This window comes from Mobula hypostoma, chromosome 31 (genome assembly GCF_963921235.1).
Source record: "Mobula hypostoma chromosome 31, sMobHyp1.1, whole genome shotgun sequence".
Classification (NCBI taxonomy): Eukaryota; Metazoa; Chordata; class Chondrichthyes; order Myliobatiformes; family Myliobatidae; genus Mobula; species Mobula hypostoma.
The window spans coordinates 4,912,323-4,934,378 of NC_086127.1; positions in this window are offsets into that span (position 1 = coordinate 4,912,323).

The window sequence follows — 22,056 nt, forward strand, 5'->3', positions numbered from 1 at the left end:
GACGTGAAGCTGCTCACTCTCTCCACTTCTGATCCCTCTGTGAGGATCGGTATGTGTTCTTTCGTCTGACCCTTCCTGAAGACCACAACCAGCTCTTTCCTCTTACTGGCGTTGAGTGCCAGGTTGTTGCTGCGACACCTCGCCACTAGATGGCGGCTCTTATCCTCCACTGAACGAGCTGGTCTGCAGAATGCCGACAGACTTTCAATGCAGCCCGCTCTCCCGACCCCTCCTCAATGCACTTGTCCCTATCACCTCCAACTCCAGCACGAACACTAGCCCCAAGAGAGAATTCTCACCCTCCTTGCGCAGGAGAATTGCCCTCTTTCCCTGCCGTGCAGGACCCCTTACAGTACGAGGACCTTCCTTTCTTTCTTTTTGAATCTTTTTATTGAATAAGTATACAAAAAGGTAAGCCATATAGACACTAATACACTGTTAGAATATAATAAAATTACAGAAGATATTAATACAAAAAAAATACTACAAACAATGTAATTTAAACATAACGTACCAAGGTAACATAATAGTATACTAATTTTATATATATATCAATAGAGAAAAGGAACCCCCCCCCAAAAAAAACCCACCGTGCAACTAACTAAAAGCAAAGCAAAGCAATGGGCTAATTTGAAACCAAACAGAGTTAAAAAACTTAAAATCACGTCCTCAATCCCGACCTCCATTAAAAACAGTAAAAAAAAAACAAGGAGGGTATAAATTACATTAAATGAAAATATTGAATAAAGATCTCCAGGTCTGCTCAAATTTAAATGAGGAGTCATAAAGATTGCTTCTAATTTTCTCCAGATTCAAGCATAATATCGTCTGAGAAAACCAAAAAAAGGTAGTTGGAGCATTAAGCTCTTTCCAATGTTGTAAAATACATCTTTTCGTCATTAAAGTAAGAAATGCAATCATTCTACGGGCTGAAGGGGAAAGATTACTGGAAATTTTAGGTAGTCCAAAGATAGCAGTAATAGGGTGAGGAGAGATATCTATATTCAATACCTTGGAGATAATATTAAAAATGTCTCTCCAAAAAGTTTCCAGAGTAGGGCAAGACCAAAACATATGAGTTAAAGAGGCTATCTGCCCCGGACATCTATCACAAAAAGGATTAATATGAGAATGAAAGCGCGCTAACTTATCTTTGGACATATGTGCTCTATGAACAACTTTAAATTGAATTAGGGAATGTTTAGCACAGATAGAGGAAGTATTGACTAATTGTAAAATCTGCCCCCAGTCATCCACGGAAATGGTAAACCCCAATTCCTGTTCCCAATCTACCCTAATCTTATCAAATGGAGCTTTCCTAAGTTTCATAATAATATTATAAATCATAGCCGATGCACCTTTCTGACATGGATTAAGGTTAATTATAGTATCTAAAATGTATGTAGGAGGAAGCATTGGAAAGGAAGAAAGTATAGTACTTAGGAAATTTCTAACTTGTAAATATCTAAAAAAATGTATTCTTGATAAATTATATTTATTAGATAATTGTTCAAAAGACATAAGGGAACCATCTAAAAATAAATCCAAAAACCGTGAAATACCCTTAGTCTTCCAAATTTGAAACGCACGATCCGTGAAAGAGGGAGGAAAAAATATGTTACCTAAAATAGGAATCGCTAACCCAAATTGATTAAGATCAAAAAATTTTCTGAATTGAAACCAAATACGCAAGGTATATTTAACTATCGGGTTAGACACCTGTTTAAGGCGTTTCCAATCAAAAGGAAGAGAGGAACCTAAAATAGAGCCAAGTGTAAAACCCTGAACAGATTGTAATTCCAATACTACCCATTTAGGAATGGATAGTATATCCTGGTCCAGTAACCAGAATTTCATATGTCGAATATTAATTGCCCAATAATAAAATCTAAAGTTAGGTAATGCTAAGCCTCCATCTCTCTTAGCTTTCTGTAAATGTATTTTACCCAGTCTCGGGTTTTTATTCTGCCAAATAAATGAAGAAATTTTAGAGTCAACTTTGTCAAAAAAAGATTTTGGAACAAAGATTGGTAATGCCTGAAATATATATAAAAATTTTGGCAAAAAAAAAACATCTTAACTGCATTAATACGACCAATCAAAGTTAAATATAAAGGAAACCATTTAGATGAAAGTTGAATAATATGGTCTATTAATGGTAAAAAGTTAGTCTTAAATAAATCTTTGTATTTACAAGTAATTTTAATCCCAAGATATGAAAAATAATTATTAATCAATTTAAATTGAAATTTATAATATAAAGGAAGTTGTTTATTAATCGGAAAGAGTTCACTCTTACTAAGATTTAATTTATAACCTGAAAAAAGACCAAATTGTGCTAATAGCTCTAAAACAGCCGGGATGGATTTTTGAGGATTAGAAATATATAAAAGTAAATCATCAGCATAGAGTGATATTTTATGGGACTTTAAGCCCCGAGTTATCCCAGTAATATTTGAAGATTCTCGAATGGCAATTGCAAGAGGTTCTAATGCAATATCAGATAATAAGGGACTAAGAGGACAACCTTGTCGAGTACCTCGAAAAAGAGGGAAAAAAGGTGAACTTAAAGAGTTAGTACGGACAGAGGCCACAGGAGAATGATATAACAGTTTAATCCAGGATATAAATTTCGAGCTAAAATTAAACATTTCAAGCACCTTAAATAAATAAGGCCATTCTACTCTATCAAAAGCTTTCTCAGCATCTAAAGAGATAACACATTCAGGAACATTTTGTGAGGGAGTATAAACAATATTTAACAGTGTGCGAATATTACAAAAAGAGTAACGACCTTTAATAAAACCCGTTTGGTCTTCCGAAATAATAGAGGGAAGTACTTTTTCTAATCTATTTGCTAATAACTTAGAAAAAACTTTAGAATCAACATTTAATAAAGATATTGGTCTATAAGATGCACATTGAGCAGGATCTTTATCCTTCTTTAATATTAGAGAAATTGACGCTCTATTGAAAGATTCAGGAAGTTTACCAAGTTTCAATGAAGCCTCAAAAACCCTACAGAGCCAAGGGATTAATGAAGGAGCAAAACATTTATAAAATTCTACGGTAAACCCATCAGAGCCAGGAGCTTTCCCCAACTTCATAAAGAAAATAACATTCTTAATCTCATCCGTGGTAATGGGAGTATCTAACATAGAAGACATATCCTGTGAAATCTCAGGGAAGTCTAGATTATCTAAAAAATCATTCATATATTTAGAATCTCGAGGAGACTCTGATTGATATAAGGAAGAGTAAAAATCACAGAAGGTTCAGTACGAGGACCTTCCGGTGGATTTTGCAGCCTTCCCCACGCAGACCTGCTTTCCACCATCATCCACTCTTCTGGCTGCAGATTTGCGCCCCCGTCACCTCCTCAAAGCATCGCTGCCGTCGGCTCTTCCTGTGCGATCGTAGGGCCGCAATCACCGGCGCCCTCTGCTGGGGAGAGTGGGCAGGGCAGGGCCGAAACCGTGGGTGCGGTGAGGTCAGGGAGTGTGCGCCCAGGCCATTCGGGTGGGTGGCCGGGCCGGGGCGAGCAAGTCCCTGAATGGACCTGGGGGAATTTGCAGCGTCTGTCCTGGTGGGGTGGGGGCTCTGAGTGATGATGAGGAGGTGAAGAAAGAAACTGGACCCTTACTCTCTCTGGTCCTGTTTTATTCTCCTCCCTTCCTGGAAACTCATTCTCTCCTTCCCTCTCTCTCCCCCCCTCTATGGCACCATCTCCCTGTATAGGGGAGAGTACGTGTATCTGCACACTGTTTGCCTTCGTCCTTCGCTCCCGTTTCCTCTCTCTCCCTCCAGTTGCCACCGGCTGCTTTTCTTGTGCTTTCTCAAAACAATCCCTCTCCAATCTAACAGCGTTTTAGTCTTGGAGACTCCCACTCACCCTCGACTCTCCCTCCCTCTCCCCCAGTGTACTTCTCTGTCTTCTCCCTCACCTCTCCTCCCCACTCCCTCTCTCCTTCTCCTCCAATCTCCTTCTCTCTCTTCCCCCCTCACCCTCCTCCACACTCCCTCTCTCTATTACTATCTTTCTCGACACTCACAAACACATACTTCCTCTCCCCCTCTCTTTCTCACGCACACCGACTCGCTCTCCCTCCCACCCTGCATCACACCCTCTAACTCGCACACAAACCCTCTCTCTCTGCCTCTCCACCTCACTTGTCTGCCCATCTCCCTCGCTGCCCCCCCAATCCACAGCCCTCCCCGGCAGCCCCCTACCCACTCTCGTTGACCCCCTCCTGCTGCCACAAGCTCTCACCGCCCCCTCTTGCCACCTCCCCCCCACCACACTCCTCCTGTTGCCTCCTGTCTCGTCACACCCCTCTCTGCCCTCCCCTTCCCTCCCCCACCCTGCTTTCTCACCTCCACCCTCTCTCTCTCCCCTCTATCTCCCCCATCCCTCTCAATGCCCTCCCTCCTCACCCCTCTCCCTTCTACTGCACCATCTACCCCTCCCTTCCCCCTCAAATCTTTCTTCCCCTCCCCTTCTCTCCATATACCCTCTCCTCCTCTCTTTCTCTATCCACACACTCTCTGTGTGCCTTCCTCTCCCTTCGACATTGCATCTCTCTCTCTCTCTCTCTCTCTCTCACGGACACTCTCACACACTCACTCACTCACTCTCTTTTTCTTCTTTCTTTATCAATCTTTTCATTAACTTAAAAAAAGTACATATATAGAAACAGGAGGAGAATTATCTCAAATATCTTTCTCGATAACGATACATATAAAGGTAAACTTAACACTGTCAAGATCAGACATAGTATTAATCTAATAGTATATAATAAAAAAGACACTCAGTTTTCCTCTTATCATTTCATAGAAAGAAAGAAAAAGATAAGGCAACTTTTTATAATTTTTATATAGATAAAACCCCCCCACTATTCTCTATAAACAAAAACAGAAAAAAAAATAAGAGAAATAAAAAGGGACTGGGCAGCCCGTACTGAGAGTAAAAGCAAGAAGAAAGAGAAACTTTCTGATCAAATCCAAAGTTTTGAGAAAGTAACTGGAAGGGCAATAAATCTAACCATGTGAAAATATTGAATAGAATGTCACCAGGTTTCTTCAAATTTAAAGGATGTATCAAATGTCCGACTTCTTATTTTCTCTAAATTTAGACAGGACATTATGGAGGTAAGCCAATAAAAAACAGTAGGTGGATTAGAGTCCTTCCATTTAAGCAAGATGGCTCTCCTAGCCATTAAAGCTGTAAAAGCTATCATCCGTTGAGCGGAAGCAGGAATACATCCCGCTTCCGGTGGGATGATCCCAAAAATTGCTGTAAATAAATTCAGTTGTAGGTCCAAGTTCTTTTGATAAAGTTTTAAAGACATCTTTCCAAAAATTATCTATCCTGATACAAGACCAAAACATACAGGTAAAAGTAGCCACCTCAATATTACACCTGTCGCAAATAGGATTAATATCTCACTCTCCCCCTCTCTGCCCACTTTCAGTTCCCCTCTTTTACCCCTTCCTCTGTCCCTCCCCTTCACCCACGGCTCTGTGCTTTTTCTGCTTCTGTCGGTACTGCGCAAGCACTGCCAGACGGCTGTTATAACGTGCAGCGGGAGTTAAATTGTAAAGTGAGCTTTTTTGACTGGATCCCCTAAATCGCTTGATTGAGTCTCTCTTTAAAAATATTAATGTCAGAAATACTGCGCAGGGCTGGTGGCAGAAGATTCCACTCTCTTGTTTATCTTGGGTGGAGGAAGTACTGGGAGCAGATCTTACTGAATAAAGGAGTTTCCAATATGTGAGGTCCAGTTTGCCGCCGAGTTGAACTGACCCTGTGAAGAATTTGGATGTTTCTTTCTTTTCAAATCTTTTTATTTACAGGAAAAATAACATGAGTACATCGAAGTAACAACACTTACAATGCCTCAAAAAAAATTATCTTAAAGATTGAAAAAAAATCGTGATAACAAAAAAAACCTACTAAGCAGAAAAGTGAGAAAAAAAGAGAACCCATTAGGTGTACAACCCCGGAGTCATGCGTCATACAAAAAGCTTCTAAAAATAAACATCAAACCGCCAGCAAGAAAAGAAAATATACTAAAAAAAATTACAATTAGATCGTGGAACAATTATATCAATTAACTCAAATGATAATAACGAGCAAATGAGCCCCATCTTTTCTCAAAACCAAATAAAGGTTCAAAGGTTCGACTTCTAATTTTCTCCAAACTAAGACATAGCATCACTTGAGAGAACCATTGTGACAAAGTGGGAGCCGATGTATCCTTCCACTTCAACAAAACGGCTCTCCTAGCTACCAACGTGACAAATGCAATAACATGTTGGTCAGACACAGAAATACCATGAATATTTTGAGGAACTATTCCAAAGAGCACAGTTAATTTATTAGGTTGTAAATTAATTTTAAGTGCTTTAGAAATTGTTGAGAAAACTGATTTCCAGAACTGCTCCAATATAGAACAAGACCAAAACATATGTGTCAGTGTAGCTATCTCAGTTTTACATCTATCACAGTGACTATCAACATTAGGAAAGATTTTAGAAAGTCTCTCCTTTGTCAAATGATAACAATGTACAATTTTAAATTGAATCAATGAATGGCTAGCATAAATTGAAGAAGAGTTAACCAACTTCAATATCTGCATCCAATCCTCCGTCATAAAAGTCAAATTAAGTTCCTTTTCCCAATCCTGTTTAATCTTGGATAAAGGACACTTATCCCATTGTAATAATACATTATAAATTATTCCAATAGAACCCTTAATCAAAGGATTCATACTCATAATAGTATCTAACAGGTCAGCCTGCAATATGTAAGGAAAATTACTTAAATATTTTTGTAAAAAATATCTAACTTGAAGGTATTGCAGAAAGTGTGAGTATGAAAGAGAATATTTATCAATTAATTGTTCAAAAGACATTGATCTATCTTCTTTAAATAAATCCAAAAAAGAATTAATACATTTATTTTTCCAAAGTAAAAAAATTGGATCACTCAAAGAAGGCTTAAAAAAGTAATTTTGGTAAATTAAACTACAAAGTTTAAATTTTTTAAGATTAAAAAAATTGCGGAACTGGAGCCAAATTTGTAAAGAATACTTAATCACATGATATAGGTTTAAATTAACAATTTTACCTAATTACATAGGTAAAGGAGCTCCCAATAAAGAGGTTAAATAAAACTGTTTTACAACTTCAGTTCCAGGTCTACCCAAATTGGCCGATCACTCTTATCAGCCCAGTATAACCAAAAAGACATATATCGCAGATTAACAGCCCAATAATACATTCTAAAATTAGGCAAAGCAAGACCTCCATCCGTTTTCAATTTTTGTAAATGACATTTACTAATTCTTGCTCTTTTATTATTCCAAATAAAAGATAAAATAATAGAATCAATCTGATCAAAAAACTTCCTAGTCAAAAAAACAGGAATATTCTGAAATAAATGTAAAAATTTCGGTAAAATCATCATTTTAACTATGTGAATACGACCAACAAGTGAAAATGTAAGTGGACTCCATCTACTAGATAAATACTTCATAGAGTCTGCTAAGGGAACAAAATTAGCTTTATAAAGATCCTTATATTTTTTAGTAATTATAATACCTAAATACCTAAAAGAGTCTGAAACTTTAAAAGGAGTATTATCATATATAGAGACAGAATCATTTAAAGGAAACAATTCACTTTTACTAAAATTTATTTTATATTCTGAAAAACCTCCAAATTCATTAAATAATTTTAGCAAGGCAGGAATGGATTCGTCAGGGTTAGATATATAAACCAATAAATCATCAGTGTAAAGAGAGACCTTATGCATGGTCTCATTCACAAGTATCCCATGGATATTTTTAGCCTCACGAAGAGCAATAGCAAGGGGCTCTAATATTAAATTAAACAACAAAGCCTTGCCTTGTCGCCCGTGAAAGCTGAAAAAAAGGAGACCTACAACTGTTAGTGACACAGTAGCAATAGGGGCTTTATGTATCATTTTAATCCAATTATTAAAATTAACACCAAAGCCAAATTTCTGTAAAACATTGAATAAATATTTCCATTCGACTCGGTCGAACGCTTTTTCAGCATCCAAAGATACAACACATTGTGGAATTTTAGAAGAGGATGAATATATAATGTTAAGTAGTCTCTGAACATTTGAAAAGGAATAGTGACCCTGTGGCGACCCACTTTCTGGCACACACGAACCGGCTCACAACAACGCGCGCAGGCAGAGGGCCGGCCCCAAAAAGGGCGCCAGGCCATCATCACCAGCGGGGGAAAATCCCCCGCGTGGAAAGGGTCTGAGAATATGCATTCCCCACAGCAGTCCCGCCCCAGGGAGGGCAGGAACGGGAAGGCTTTAAAGCAGGCCGCGAAGTTTGAATAAATCTCTTTCATCGCAACTCTAACTCACCGACTACATGTGGTTATTCTAGCGCTGTGTGTAGCACATCGCTACAATTGGTGACCCCGACGGCCCAAACGATATTTGGGCCAGAGATGACCGACGCTGCATCTGTTCACGCAGTTTCGTTAAAACTGCCAAGCTTCTGGATGCTGCGACCCCAATTATGGTTCGAACAAGCAGAAGCACAATTCCACATTCGGCAGATAACCTCGGAGTCCACTCGCTACTACTACGTGCTGAGCTCCCTCGACCAGGAGACAGCTGCACAAGTTGAGGAGTTTATACAGTCGCCCCCGGAGGACGGCAAATACACAGCATTCAAAGCCCTGCTCATAAGGACTTTCGGACTCTCACGGTGCGAACGAGCACGCCGCTTAATGCACCTGGATGGTTTGGGAGACAGGCCGCCGTCAGCATTAATGAATGAGATGCTGGCCCTGGCTGAAGGACACAAACCCTGCCTCATGTTTGAGCAGGCGTTCCTAGAGCAACTGCCCGAGGACATATGCCTGCTGCTGTCCGACGCAGATTTCAGCGACCCCCGGGAGGTGGCGGCCCGAGCAGATGTGCTGTGGAATGCCAGGAAAGAGAGGGGGGCATCCGTCGCACAGATCACCAAGCTGCGTGCCCAATGACAGACCAGACCAGGCCCGGCAGCAGAGCCTACAAACCCCGGCGACGGGAGTGAGGAGCCCAACGAACAATGGTGTTTCTACCACCAGCGGTGGGGCACAGAGGCCCGCCGCTGCAGACCACCCTGCAAATTCCCGGGAAACCCCAGGGCCAGCCGCCGCTGAAGGCTACGTCGGCTGGCCATCAGGACAGCCTCCTGTACGTCTGGGACAAGCAGTCGGGACGCCGCTTTTTGGTCAACACCGGCGCGGAGATCAGCGTCTTACCTCCAACGAGTTACGACACCCGCAACAGAGAACCGGGACCCACCCTGAGGGCCGCTAATGGCAGCACAATACGAACCTACGGCACCCGCATGGTGCGGCTACAGTTCAGCTCCAGCCGGTTCATGTGGGACTTCACACTGGCCGCCGTGGCCCAACCACTGCTGGGGGCAGATTTTCTACGAGCCCACAGCCTGCTGGTCGACTTGCAAGGGAAGCGATTAGTCCACGCCAAGACTTTTCAAACGTTCTCCCTGGGTGAAGCACAGTTGCCAGCCCCACACCTGGACTCCATCACGCTGTCCGACGATGAATTCACCAGGGTCTTGGCGGAATTCCCATCAGTACTGACGCCGCAGTTCACGGCAGCCATGCCCAGACATGGAGTACAGCACCACATCCCGACCCAGGGACCACCCCTCCACGCCCGTGCTCGAAGGCTTCCCCCGGACAAGCTCCGACTGGCGAAGGAGGAGTTCAAGAAGATGGAGGAATTAGGGATCATACGACGGTCCGACAGCCCATGGGCCTCCCCACTTCACATGGTGCCCAAGGCAACGGGGGGCTGGAGACCATGCGGTGACTACCGCAGACTGAACGAGGCTACAACGCCAGACCACTACCCTGTGCCGCACATTCAAGACTTCGCAGCAAACCTACACGGCGCAAGGATCTTTTCCAAGGTAGACCTCGTCCGGGGATACCATCAAATCCCTGTACATCCGGACGACATCCCCAAAACAGCACTTATCACCCCGTTCGGACTTTTCGAATTCCTCCGAATGCCGTTTGGTCTAAAGAATGCCGCACAGACTTTCCAGCGGCTAATGGACGCGGTGGGACGCGACCTGGACTTTGCATTCATCTATTTGGATGGCATCCTCATAGCCAGCAGTAGTCGGCAGGAGCATCTGTCCCACCTCCGCCAGCTCTACTACCGCCTGAGGGAATTCGGCCTTACAATCAATCCAGCCAAATGCCAGTTCGGACTCGATACCATCGACTTCCTGGGCCACAGGATTACTAAAGACGGGGCAACCCCGCTGCCCGCCAAGGTAGACGCGGTCCGCAACTTCCCCCGACACAACACAATCAAAGGCCTGCAGGAATTCGTGGGTATGGTGAATTTCTATCACCGTTTCCTCCTCTCAGCAGCCCGAACCATGCGCCCCCTGTTCACCCTGATGTCGGGTAAGGGCAAGGACATTGCCTGGGACGAAGAGGCCGCAACCGCTTTCGTTAAAACCAAAGAAGCCTTGGCAAACGCCGCGATGCTAGTGCACCCCAGAACGGACGTTCCTACTGCCCTCATGGTGGACGCATCCAACACAGCGGTCGGTGGAGTGCTGGAACAACTCATCGAGGGCCGCTGGCAACCCCTGGCGTTCTTCAGCAAACACCTACGACCACCCGAACTCAAATACAGTGCTTTCGACTGGGAGCTATTGGCACTATACCTGGCAATCCGGCATTTCAGGTACTTCTTAGAAGGTAGGCCCTTCACGGCGTTCACAGACCACAAACCGCTTACCTTTGCGTTCACTAAGGTGTCCGACCCCTGGTCGTCCCGCCAGCAGCGACATCTGTCCTACATCTCCGAGTACACGACGGACATCCGGCATGTCTCTGGAAAGGACAACGTCGTGGCGGACGCACTATCCAGACCTACCATACAGGCCCTGTCCCAGGGGGTGGACTATGCAGCGCTGGCGGAGGCACAGCAGGCAGACACTGACATCCCCAGTTACAGGACCGCAGTCTCCGGTTTGCAGCTCCGAGACCTCCCCGTAGGCCCAGGTGAGAGGACCCTACTATGTGACGTAGCTACCGGCCAACCCCGCCCCGTCGTCCCAGCAGCCTGGCGCCGGCGGGTTTTCGAGTCCATTCACAACTTAGCGCACCCCTCCATCAGGACAACCGTCCGGCTGGTCGCCAACAGGTTCGTGTGGCAAGGACTGCGTAAACAGGTCAGTGAATGGGCCAAAACGTGTATGCAGTGACAAACGGCCAAGGTGCAGCGGCACACCAAGGCTCCACCGCAGCGGTTCGAACCCACCCGCCGGAGGTTCGACCACATCCATGTGGATATCGTGGGGCCCCTGCCAGTGTCACGAGGAGCGCGGTATCTCCTAACTATGATAGACCGGTTCACCAGATGGCCAGAGGCAGTCCCGCTCACCGTCACCACCTCCGAATCCTGTACCCGAGCACTGATCGCAATCTGGGTAGCACGCCTCGGGGTACCAGCCCACATTACCTCCGACAGGGGCGCCCAGTTCACCTCCAGCCTGTGGTCGGCTATGGCCAACCTTTTAGGATCGCAGCTACACCACACAACTGCCTACCACCCACAGTCGAACGGACTAGTGGAGCGCTTCCACCGTCACCTGAAATCGGCTCTCATGGTCCGCCTGGAGAGGCCTAACTGGGTGGACGAACTTCCCTGTGTCCTGCTCGGAATCCGCACGGCGCCCAAGAAGGATCTACACACCTCGTCGGCCGAGTTGGTGTACGGCGAGCCCCTGGTCGTCCCAGGAGAGTTCATACCAGCCCCAAGGGGGCAAGAGGAAGAACCCACAGCAGTCCTGGACAGACTACGGGAGAGGCTTGGTAACCTGACCCCCATCCCCACTTCACAGCACGGACAGAGCCCGACCTGCGTACCCAAAGACCTGCAGAACTGTAAGTTTCTTTTTGTACGACGGGGCGGACACCGGGCGCTGCTACAGCGGCCCTACGAGGGGCCGTTTAAGGTGATCAGAAACAACGGGTCCACGTTCGTGCTGGACATTGGGGGGAGAGAGGAGGTTTTCACGGTGGACCCACTCAAACCGGTCCATGTGGACTTGGCGCAACCGGTCCAGGCTCAGGCACCGCGGCGCAGGGGCAGACCTCCCAAACAGAGGCCGATCCAGACTGTGGACATTGGGGGAGGTATCGCCGGTTCTGGGATGGTGGGGGGGGGGTTTATGTGGCGACCCATTTTCTGGCACACACGAACCGGCTCACAACAGCGCGCGCAGGCAGAGGGCCGGCCCCCAAAAAGGCCCCAGGTCATCATCACCAGCAGGGGGAAAATCCCGCGCACAGAGAGGGTCTGGGAATATGCATTCCCCACAGCAGTCCCGCACCAGGGAGGGCGGGAACGGGAAGGTTTTAAAGCGGGCCGCGAAGTTTGAATAAATCTCTCTCATCGCAACTCTAACTCACCGACTCCGTGTGGTTATTCTAGTGCTGTGTGTAGCACATCGCTACAACCCTTTATAAAGCCTGTTTGATCTTTACAAATAATTTTACCCAAAATATTCTCCAACCGATTGGCCATTATCTTTGACAAAATGTTAGCGTCAACATTCAGTAATTAAATAGGTCTATATGAAGCACAGTCAGTAGGATCTTTATTTTTTTTTAAGAATTAAAGAAATAGAAGCCTCATAAAAAGTAGAAGGTAAGTCACCTTTCACAAAAGAATCCTTAAACTTTTCCAACATATACGGAGAGAGCAACTTTCCAAATTTTTAATAAAATTCTACAGGATAGCCATCAAGTCCTGGGGACTTACCAGATTTCATTGAAAAAATAGCTTTATGAATTTCGGCTTCAGTAATTTGAGCATCGAGAGTTTTTTGATCCTCAGCCAAGATTTTAGGAAAAACAATCTTTCGTGAAAAAGCAGTCATTTTAGAGGAAGCTAACGGACATTGAGATTTATATAGCTCAGCATAAAAATCTTGAAAAATCTTATTAATTTCTTCGTATTCCTGAGCTAAGGTACTATCTTTCCTATGAATTTTCATGACTTGCCTTTTGGCTGCAGCCATTTTTAATTTGTGAGCAGTTTATTATTTTTATCTCCAGACATATAAAATTGGCTCATAACTTAAGCAAATAACCTTCAATGGGATGAGTTAATAACAAGTTATATTGTGATTGAAGTTCCACCCTTTGTTTAAATAAATCAGTATTGGGGGAAATTGCATAAATATTATCTAAATCTTTAATTTGTTTTGAAATTCTATCTAATTCTGCTTTAGTTTGTTTTTTAAGTTTAGCTGAATAAGAAATAATCTGACCATGTAAAAATGCTTTAAATGTATCCCATATAACTAATTTAGACATACCCCCTGTATCATTAAAAAGAAAAAATTATTTTATCTGGGTTTCAATGAAAGTGACAATGTCAGAGTTTTGCAATAATGTCTGAGACATGCGCCAAGGTGGGCGGGCAAGAGTGACATCGTCAAATTCAAAAGACAAACACAGAGACACATGATCAGATATAGCAATAGCATCATATTCGCAGGTTTTAACACTAGGCAAGAAGCGGGGATCGATTATAATATAATCGATCCTTGAATATTTTCTATAAACGTGTGAGAAGAAAGAATATTCTCTATTGTCGGGATGAAGATACCTCCACAAAGCAATCAACCCAAAATCAATCAAAAAGGAATTAATAAACGATGCGGATCGATTCGGAAGTCGCTGATTGGTTGAGCTCTGATCAATCATAGGATTTAAACAATTAAAATCCCCACCCATTATGAGCATATATTCATTTAAGTCAGGCAGTAAAGCGAATACCTTTTTAAAAAAAGGATCATCTAAATTAGGACCCTACAGATTAACCAAAACAACTTTTCTGTTACAGATTGTTCCTTTAACAATTAAAAATCTACCATTAGAATCTGACTCAATATCCTCTTGAATAAATATATTAGGTTTAATGAAAATAGACACGCCTTTTGTTTTACTCTGAGAAGTGGAGTGGAATTGCAAACCATTCCACCATCTAAAAAATCTAATTTGATCTCCCGCCTTGATATGTGTCTCTTGAGCAAAAATTATATCAGGTTGGAATCGGTTAATAATTTTAAAAGTCTTCTTTCGTTTAATAGGATGATTCCAACCACGTACATTCCAACTTATTATATTAATCCGTTTGAACAGCATACCATAATTTAATTCTACTTCATACATGCACAAAGCACATACCAATGCAGGATGATCAAAGATGGCGGTGATGAAGAATACGACCAAATAAAAAACACACATGCTCCGGAACCACCCAATGGGAAAAAACTAACTCTAAACCCACCCACCCACACCCGGAAACCCGAAAAAGGCAAGCGATCTACGATAGAATTTAAAGCTGCTGACTGCTCTGTCTGTGTTTTCTTTCCCTCCCCCCAGTTAGTAAAAAAGTAGAGTGACCTTGTGAAAAAGACAATAAAGTCTCAGCAAAAAAAGGTATTTACATTCCGTCGACTAATAAACAAGAAAGAACCAAAATAATGTTATCTCATAGAGAGATAAAACAGCGCCATGTTTAAGTTTAATATTAATTCCCTAAAAAAGCTTTAAATTCAATTATAAAATGTTATAATACAACAGAAAAAATATATAAAAATCCCTATTAGTAGGAAAAAAACTGCCAATTAGCTGATTAAAAAAAAAGAAACAAACCAAGTATTAAATTAAAGGAACAAATCGCCTTATTTTCTTCCCTCAGTCGTAGAATGTCCAGATATCATTTAAACAGAGATACTTAAACCATAAATCTTTCCAAAGGAAAACCAATAATATGCAATGAAGAACAACTCTCCATCTTATTTAATTAGTCTCTCGATGAAATATACAAGTGACCTTCATAAATCTTCTTTCCAAAATGCGAATAATATACAAATAGCCAAACAGCCTTTCAGGTAGATCATTCAACAGCAGTGTCGGTGACAGCGGCAGGGAAAGCCTGAACAAAATCCAGCGCAGCTTTTGGATCAAAAAAAGTACGAGGAGGAGAGTTAGCAGGGAAAATTTTAATTCTGGTCGGGTACTTCAGAGATGGAAAAAGTTTTTTTTTATCATATGCTTGTTTCATTATCAGGGCAAAGTTTGATCATTGTTCCATTATCCCTCTTGGATAATCTTCATAGAAGCGGAGCTCAGATTCCATAAATCTAAAGACTCTCTGTTTTCTTGCCTGTCGTATTATTTGATCTTTATTTTTAAAGTGATGAAAGCAAACCAGAACAGATCTTGGTTTACCAGAGTCCTTCGATTTCGAGATAAACGCCCTATGTGCCCTTTCTGTAGCAGGCGGCTTTGATAGAATGGTAGGAAATAAAGTGTGGAAAAGCTTACCAAAGTAAGCCGTTAGATCTCCATCTTCAGCTCCTTCCTGCAGCCCAACAATTCTTATATTCCTTCGTCGAGACCTAGTTTCCAGGTCTATAATCGTATTTTGATATCTTTCCAAACGAGTTGTAGCTTCAGACAACTTTTGCTTAGTTATCTTCAATTCCTCTTCGTGTGAAATAACTTGAGTTTCCAGGTCTTTAAGTTTTCCCAGAAATGACTTCACTTCATTACTATTCTTTTCCAGTTGGTCTTTAATTGATCCATTCTGATCCTTAATTGCATTCAGTGTCCGAGTGATATCTTCAGCCCACGGTGGCATTTCATCATATCTTTCTTTTTGCATCTTTCCTTTCCCATTACCTTTATCACTAGGTTCAGGTAAATTCTTCCCTCTTCTTGTAGACATAGACATATTGATCACCCTCAAGAATCAGCAAATAAAAATTTTAAATTCAAAGCTTAAACTAGGGGGAGAGAAAGAGAACTAAGAGCAGCACAAAAATACTGCTACTCCATTTGCAGACAGGGGAGGTCTCGAATTTGGATGTTTGACGGAGTGATGTTGTGAACTTCTTTGAAAATTTGGGAACAGCTTCTTTCCAACTGTGATAAGACTGCTGAACGGATCCTGACCCAGATCTGGGCAGTACCCTCCAAATATCCGGACTTGCCTCTCGGTTTGTTTTGCACTACCTTACTTTCCCTTTTCAATTTTCTATTTATGATTTATAATTTAAAATTGTAATATTTACTAATTTTTACTATTTTTAATATTTAATATTTAAAATCCAGGGAGTGGGAAGCGCAGAATCAAATATCGCTGTGATGATTGTACGCTCTAGTATCAATTGTTTGGCGACAATAAAGTATAAAGTATAAATGAAAATTAACCGTAGTTTCAATACAACACACATCAAAGTTGCTGGTGAACGCAGCAGGCCAAGCAGCATCTATAGGAAGAGGCGCAGTCGACGTTTCAGGCCGAGACCGTCAGGACTAACTGAAGGAAGAGTGAGTAAGGGATTTGAAAGTTGGAGGGGGAGGGGGAGATGCAAAATGATAGGAGAAGACAGGAGGGGGAGGGATAGAGCAGAGAGCTGGACAGGTGATAGGCAAAAGGGGATACGAGAGGATCATGGGACAGGAGGTCCGGGAAGAAAGACGGGGGGGGGGGGTGACCCAGAGGATGGGCAAGAGGTATATTCAGAGGGACAGAGGGAGAAAAAGGAGAGTGAGAGAAAGAATGTGTGCATAAAAATGAGTAACAGATGGGGTACGAGGGGGAGGTGGGGCCTAGCGGAAGTTAGAGAAGTCAATGTTCATGCCATCAGGTTGGAGGCTACCCAGACGGAATATAAGGTGTTGTTCCTCCAACCTGAGTGTGGCTTCATCTTTACAGTAGAGGAGGCCGTGGATAGACATGTCAGAATGGGAATGGGATGTGGAATTAAAATGTGTGGCCACTGGGAGATCCTGCTTTCTCTGGCGGACAGAGCGTAGATGTTCAGCAAAGCGGTCTCCCAGTCTGCGTCGGGTATCACCAATATATAAAAGGCCACATCGGGAGCACCAGACGCAGTATATCACCCCAGTCGACTCACAGGTGAAGTGATGCCTCACCTGGAAGGACTGTTTGGGGCCCTGAATGGTGGTAAGGGAGAAAGTGTAAGGGCATGTGTAGCACTTGTTCTGCTTACACGGATAAGTGCCAGGAGGGAGATCAGTGGGGAGGGATGGGGGGGACGAATGGACAAGGGAGTTGTGTAGGGAGAGATCCCTGCGGAATGCAGAGAGAGGGGGGGAGGGAAAGATGTGCTTAGTGGTGGGATCCCGTTGGAGGTGGCGGAAGTTACGGAGAATAATATGTTGGACCCGGAGGCTGGTGGGGTGGTAGGTGAGGACCAGGGGAACCCTATTCCTAGTGGGGTGGTGGGAGGATGGAGTGAGAGCAGATGTACGTGAAATGGGGGAGATGCGTTTAAGAGCAGAGTTGATAGTGGAGGAAGGGAAGCCCCTTTCTTTAAAAAATGAAGACATCTCCCTCGTCCTAGAATGAAAAGCCTCATCCTGAGAGCAGATACGGCGGAGACGGAGGAATTGCGAGAAGGGGATGGCGTTTTTGCAAGAGACAGGGTGAGAAGAGGAATAGTCCAGATAGCTGTGAGATTCAGTAGGCTTATAGTAGACATCAGTGGATAAGTTGTCTCCAGAGACAGAGACAGAAAGATCTAGAAAGGGGAGGGAGGTGTCGGAAATGGACCAGGTAAACTTGAGGGCAGGGTGAAAGTTGGAGGCAAAGTTAATAAAGTCAACGAGTTCTGCATGCGTGCAGGAAGCAGCGCCAATGCAGTCATCGATGTAGCGAAGGAAAAGTGGGGGACAGATACCAGAATAGGCACGGAACGTAGATTGTTCCACAAACCCAACAAAAAGGCAGGCATAGCTAGGACCCATGCGGGTGCCCATAGCTACACCTTTAGTTTGGAGGAAATGGGAGGAGCAAAAGGAGAAATTATTAAGAGTAAGGACTAATTCCGCTAGACGGAGCAGAGTGGTGGTAAAGGGGAACTGATTAGGTCTGGAATCCAAAAAGAAGCGTAGAGCTTTGAGACCTTCCTGATGGGGGATGGAAGTATATAAGGACTGGACATCCATGGTGAAAATAAAGCGGTGGGGGCCAGGGAACTTAAAATCATCGAAAAGTTTAAGAGCATGAGAAGTGTCACGAACATAGGTCGGAAGGGATTGAACAAGAGGGGATAAAACAGTGTCGAGGTATGCAGAAACGAGTTCGGTGGGGCAGGAGCAAGCTGAGACAATAGGTCGGCCAGGACAGGCAGGTATGTGGATCTTGGGTAGGAGGTAGAAATGGGAAGTGCGGGGTGTGGGAACTATAAGGTTGGTAGCAGTGGATGGGAGATCCCCTGAGCGGATAAAGTCGTTGATAGTGTGGGAGAATTCCTGTTGTTTGCGTAGTTTCAATACGTCGGTTTTCAAGTGGTTCCCATTGAAGGTTAGAGAGCATGTTGGTGACACTGGATTTCCCGCTGTAATCGTTTAACACAAAGCGAGCAGCAAGGCGTAGGATTTTTTCGATGGACTTCTTCTTGTTAGCTTGATGGGAATCCCGTATGGCCGGGCAATACTCAAGCTTTGGACGGACGAGTGTCTTGTATGCCATGTCCTTGATGGATTTACGACATGACTGGAGGTTTCTTCTCAGGATACCTTATTTGCTTATCTGCAGACTGACGGGTTTGACTTCAAGGGCCTTCCTCTGGGCAGCCCGCTCTCCCGTGTTCCACCACGGACCTCCTTTGCGATCCTGAGCTGGTCGTGGAATCCGGGGGTGGCGCTGGGGGGGGGTGGGGGGGAGGCGGGGGTCACCTGCCTGATCCGGCGCAACAGGGTCTGTGATTGTCTCCGGATTTCCGCACTGGATGAACCCGAAAACTGTGGGCTCGTTCCAGCAGATGAGAGCGGTGTCCGGGCACACTTGCCAAGCGGGAGTTAGCTGGTAAATTGTTCCTACTGCAGTCACATTTCTGACTCAGGTACAAAGTGGATTCCTCGGGGAGGAGAGTGGATGGGAAATGGTGAAAAGATTCAGGGACCCAACTCTCCCTCTCTTCCATCATCAGCCCTTCTCTGACCTTTGTCCCTCTCCTTTCCCACCCCACTGACTCTTCCCCACTCCCTCCCTCCCCCCAACTCTGCTCCCCTCTCCAGGGGACCCGAATCCCGTGCAAGGACGCTGAGGGAGAGTGCACCTCCCCCCCCCCAGTGGATTGAGGTGGCGAGGGGCCCAGTGCCCGGGGACGGAGGGAAGTGAGAACCCTCCACCTACCACCGGGCATCCCGGAGGGGAGCAGCATGGCCGGTGGCTGGATCATGAGCAGCTGGATGGGCGGCCTCTGCTGCTTCCGGAAACGCTTGCCGCAGTGGGATCGAGGGTAGGATTGGATGAGAAGGGTTGTGGTCTATTGGGATTGGATGAGAAGGGTGAGGATACAGTAGGATGAGATGTAAAGGGCAGGATTCCAATAGGATTGGATGAGAAGGGTTGGGGTCCAATGGGATTGGATGAGGGGAGTTGGGGTCCAATGGGATTGGATGAGAAGGCTTAGGGATCAATTGGGATTGGATGAGAAGGGTTGGGGTCCAATGGGATTGGATGAGAAGGGTTGGGGTCCAATGGGATTGGATGAGAAGGCTGAGGATACAGTAGAATGGGATGGAAAAGGCAGGATTCCAATGGGATTGGATGGGAAGTGTTGGAACTCATCAGGGTTGGATGGGAAGGGTTCAAACCCATTGGGATGAGTTGGAAAAGCTTGGTGCACTGTTGTTGTAGACAAACAGATCCAGGCAACAATTGGAGCCCGAGGGGTGGACGATAATCTAATCCTTTTGGGACTTTCAGCATCTGGGCATGGAAGGAATGGGGTGGGGGTGTGGAGTGGTGATTGGTGGGTGGAATGAGAATTGGTTGGGGTTGGTCCATTCCCATTGGACTCTGCCTCATACCCAATGAGCTCTGCAATATTCCCACTGTCATCTGCCCCATTCCCGATAGATTCTTCCCTTTTCCGATCAAATCTGCCCCATTTCCAATTGCCTCTATTCTCCATGACAGCCTCATTCCTGATGACCATTTCCTTATTCCAATGTTATCTACCCCAATCCCAAAGGCCTCTCCTCCCTTCCCAATTTTCCATGTCCCATTCACTGAGGCCTCTTGGCATCCCCAAATGATCCTTCGTATTCCTGATCACCTCTATCACGTTCCCAGTGGCCTCAGTTCCAAGCCCAATGACTGATTCCCATTCCTGATGGTGCTGCTACTTTCCCAATGGTTATCCAATTCCGAATGAAGACTCTTCCATTTCCAGCGATAACTCCCCATTCATAAGTGTCTTTTCCCATTCAGAAATGTCTACCTCATTCCCAATTTCGGTCCTCCCATTCCTGATCAGTCTCCCCATGTCCAATGGCCCCTTCCTGTTCCAAACGTCCATGCCCAATCTCTCTCTCTCTCCGCTCTCCCCACTCTGCACCCTTCCTCTCATTCCTCCCTTCGACCCCCTCTCACCCCTTTTCCGCTTCTCTATCCTAACATCTGCCCTCCAGTCCCCTCTTCACTTACCTCATCTCCTGGTTCTCAATCAGTTTGAGCAGCTCCTCAGTGCAATGACGTCAGGCACCAGTCGTCTCCCTTCCACCGTCTCCTGGATCCTGCCTTCAGATGTCCGAATGGATCGTCCTCAGGCATAGTAGGTGGAGACTCGAACCCTCCCATCTTTTGGCCTGCTCCCATTGCCTGTCAACCCCTCCCACTGCAGCAGACTCCCAACGACTGAGGTCAGGGCAAGCAACCTGCTGCTTGGGTGCTGGAGTAAAGATGAGAACCCCTGGGTGTCCACTCACAGACCCTGTCCTACGGCCCCAAGCTGGGGTTCACGGACCCCTCCGTGAAAGGGAGGGGTCCACGTCATTAAAATAAAGGTTGACAACCCACGGTAACGGGGTCTGACGGCGGAGGGAACTTCACCGTCACTGATGTGGAACTGTGTTTAATTACACTGTGTTAATTGCAAATACGGAGGAAGAGCTACAAAGCTTAATTGATATAGTTGTTGAAGAAAGTATAAAATGGGTCTATCTATCAATTGCAAAAAGACAGAATGTATGGTGATATCCAAAAAGAAGGAGAATCCTATCTGCAGGCTGAGGATAAACGGGGAAAACATAAAACAAGTACAGAACTTTTGCTACTTAGGAAGCTGGGTGACATCAGATGGCAGGTGCGACATGGATATCAAAAGAAGAATAGGGATGGCAAAAGACACCTTTATGAGAATGAAGAGTATACTGACCAATACTAAACTAGGCATGACAACCCGCCTCAGAGTACTGAAATGTTACGTTTATCCAGTTATATTATATGGTGCAGAATGTTGGGCAATATCTGGTAACATGAGAAAACGAATTGTAGCAGCAGAGATGTGGCTTTTGAGGAGGATGCAAAGAATATCATGGATGAAACAAATACCTAACGAGGATGTTAATCAGATCATTTGGTATAGGAGTTAGGATGTAATGTTGAAATCGTACAAGGCATTGGTAAGGCCACATTTGGAGTATTGTGTACAGTTCTGGCCACCGAATTATAGAAAAGATGTCAATAAAATTGAGAGAGTACAGAGGAGGTTTACTAAAATGTTGCCTGAATTTCATCTCCTAAGTTACAGAGAAAGGTTGAACAAGTTAGGTCTTTGTTCTTTGGAGCGTAGAAGGTTGAGAGGGGACTTGATAGAGGTGTTTAAAATTATGAGGGGCATTGATAGAGTTGACGTGGATTGGCTTTTTCCATTGAGAATGGGGGAGATTCAAACAAGAGGACATGAGCTGAGAGTTAAAGGGCAAAAGTTTAGGGGTAACATGAGGGGGAAGTTTTTTACTCAGAGAGTGGTAGCTGTGTGGAACGAGCTTCCAGCAGAAGTGGTTGAAGCAGGTTCGATGTTGTCATTTAAAGTTAAATTGGATAGTTATATGAGCAGGAAAGGAATGGAGGGTTATGGACTGAGTGCAGGTCGGTGGGACTTGGTGATAGTAGGA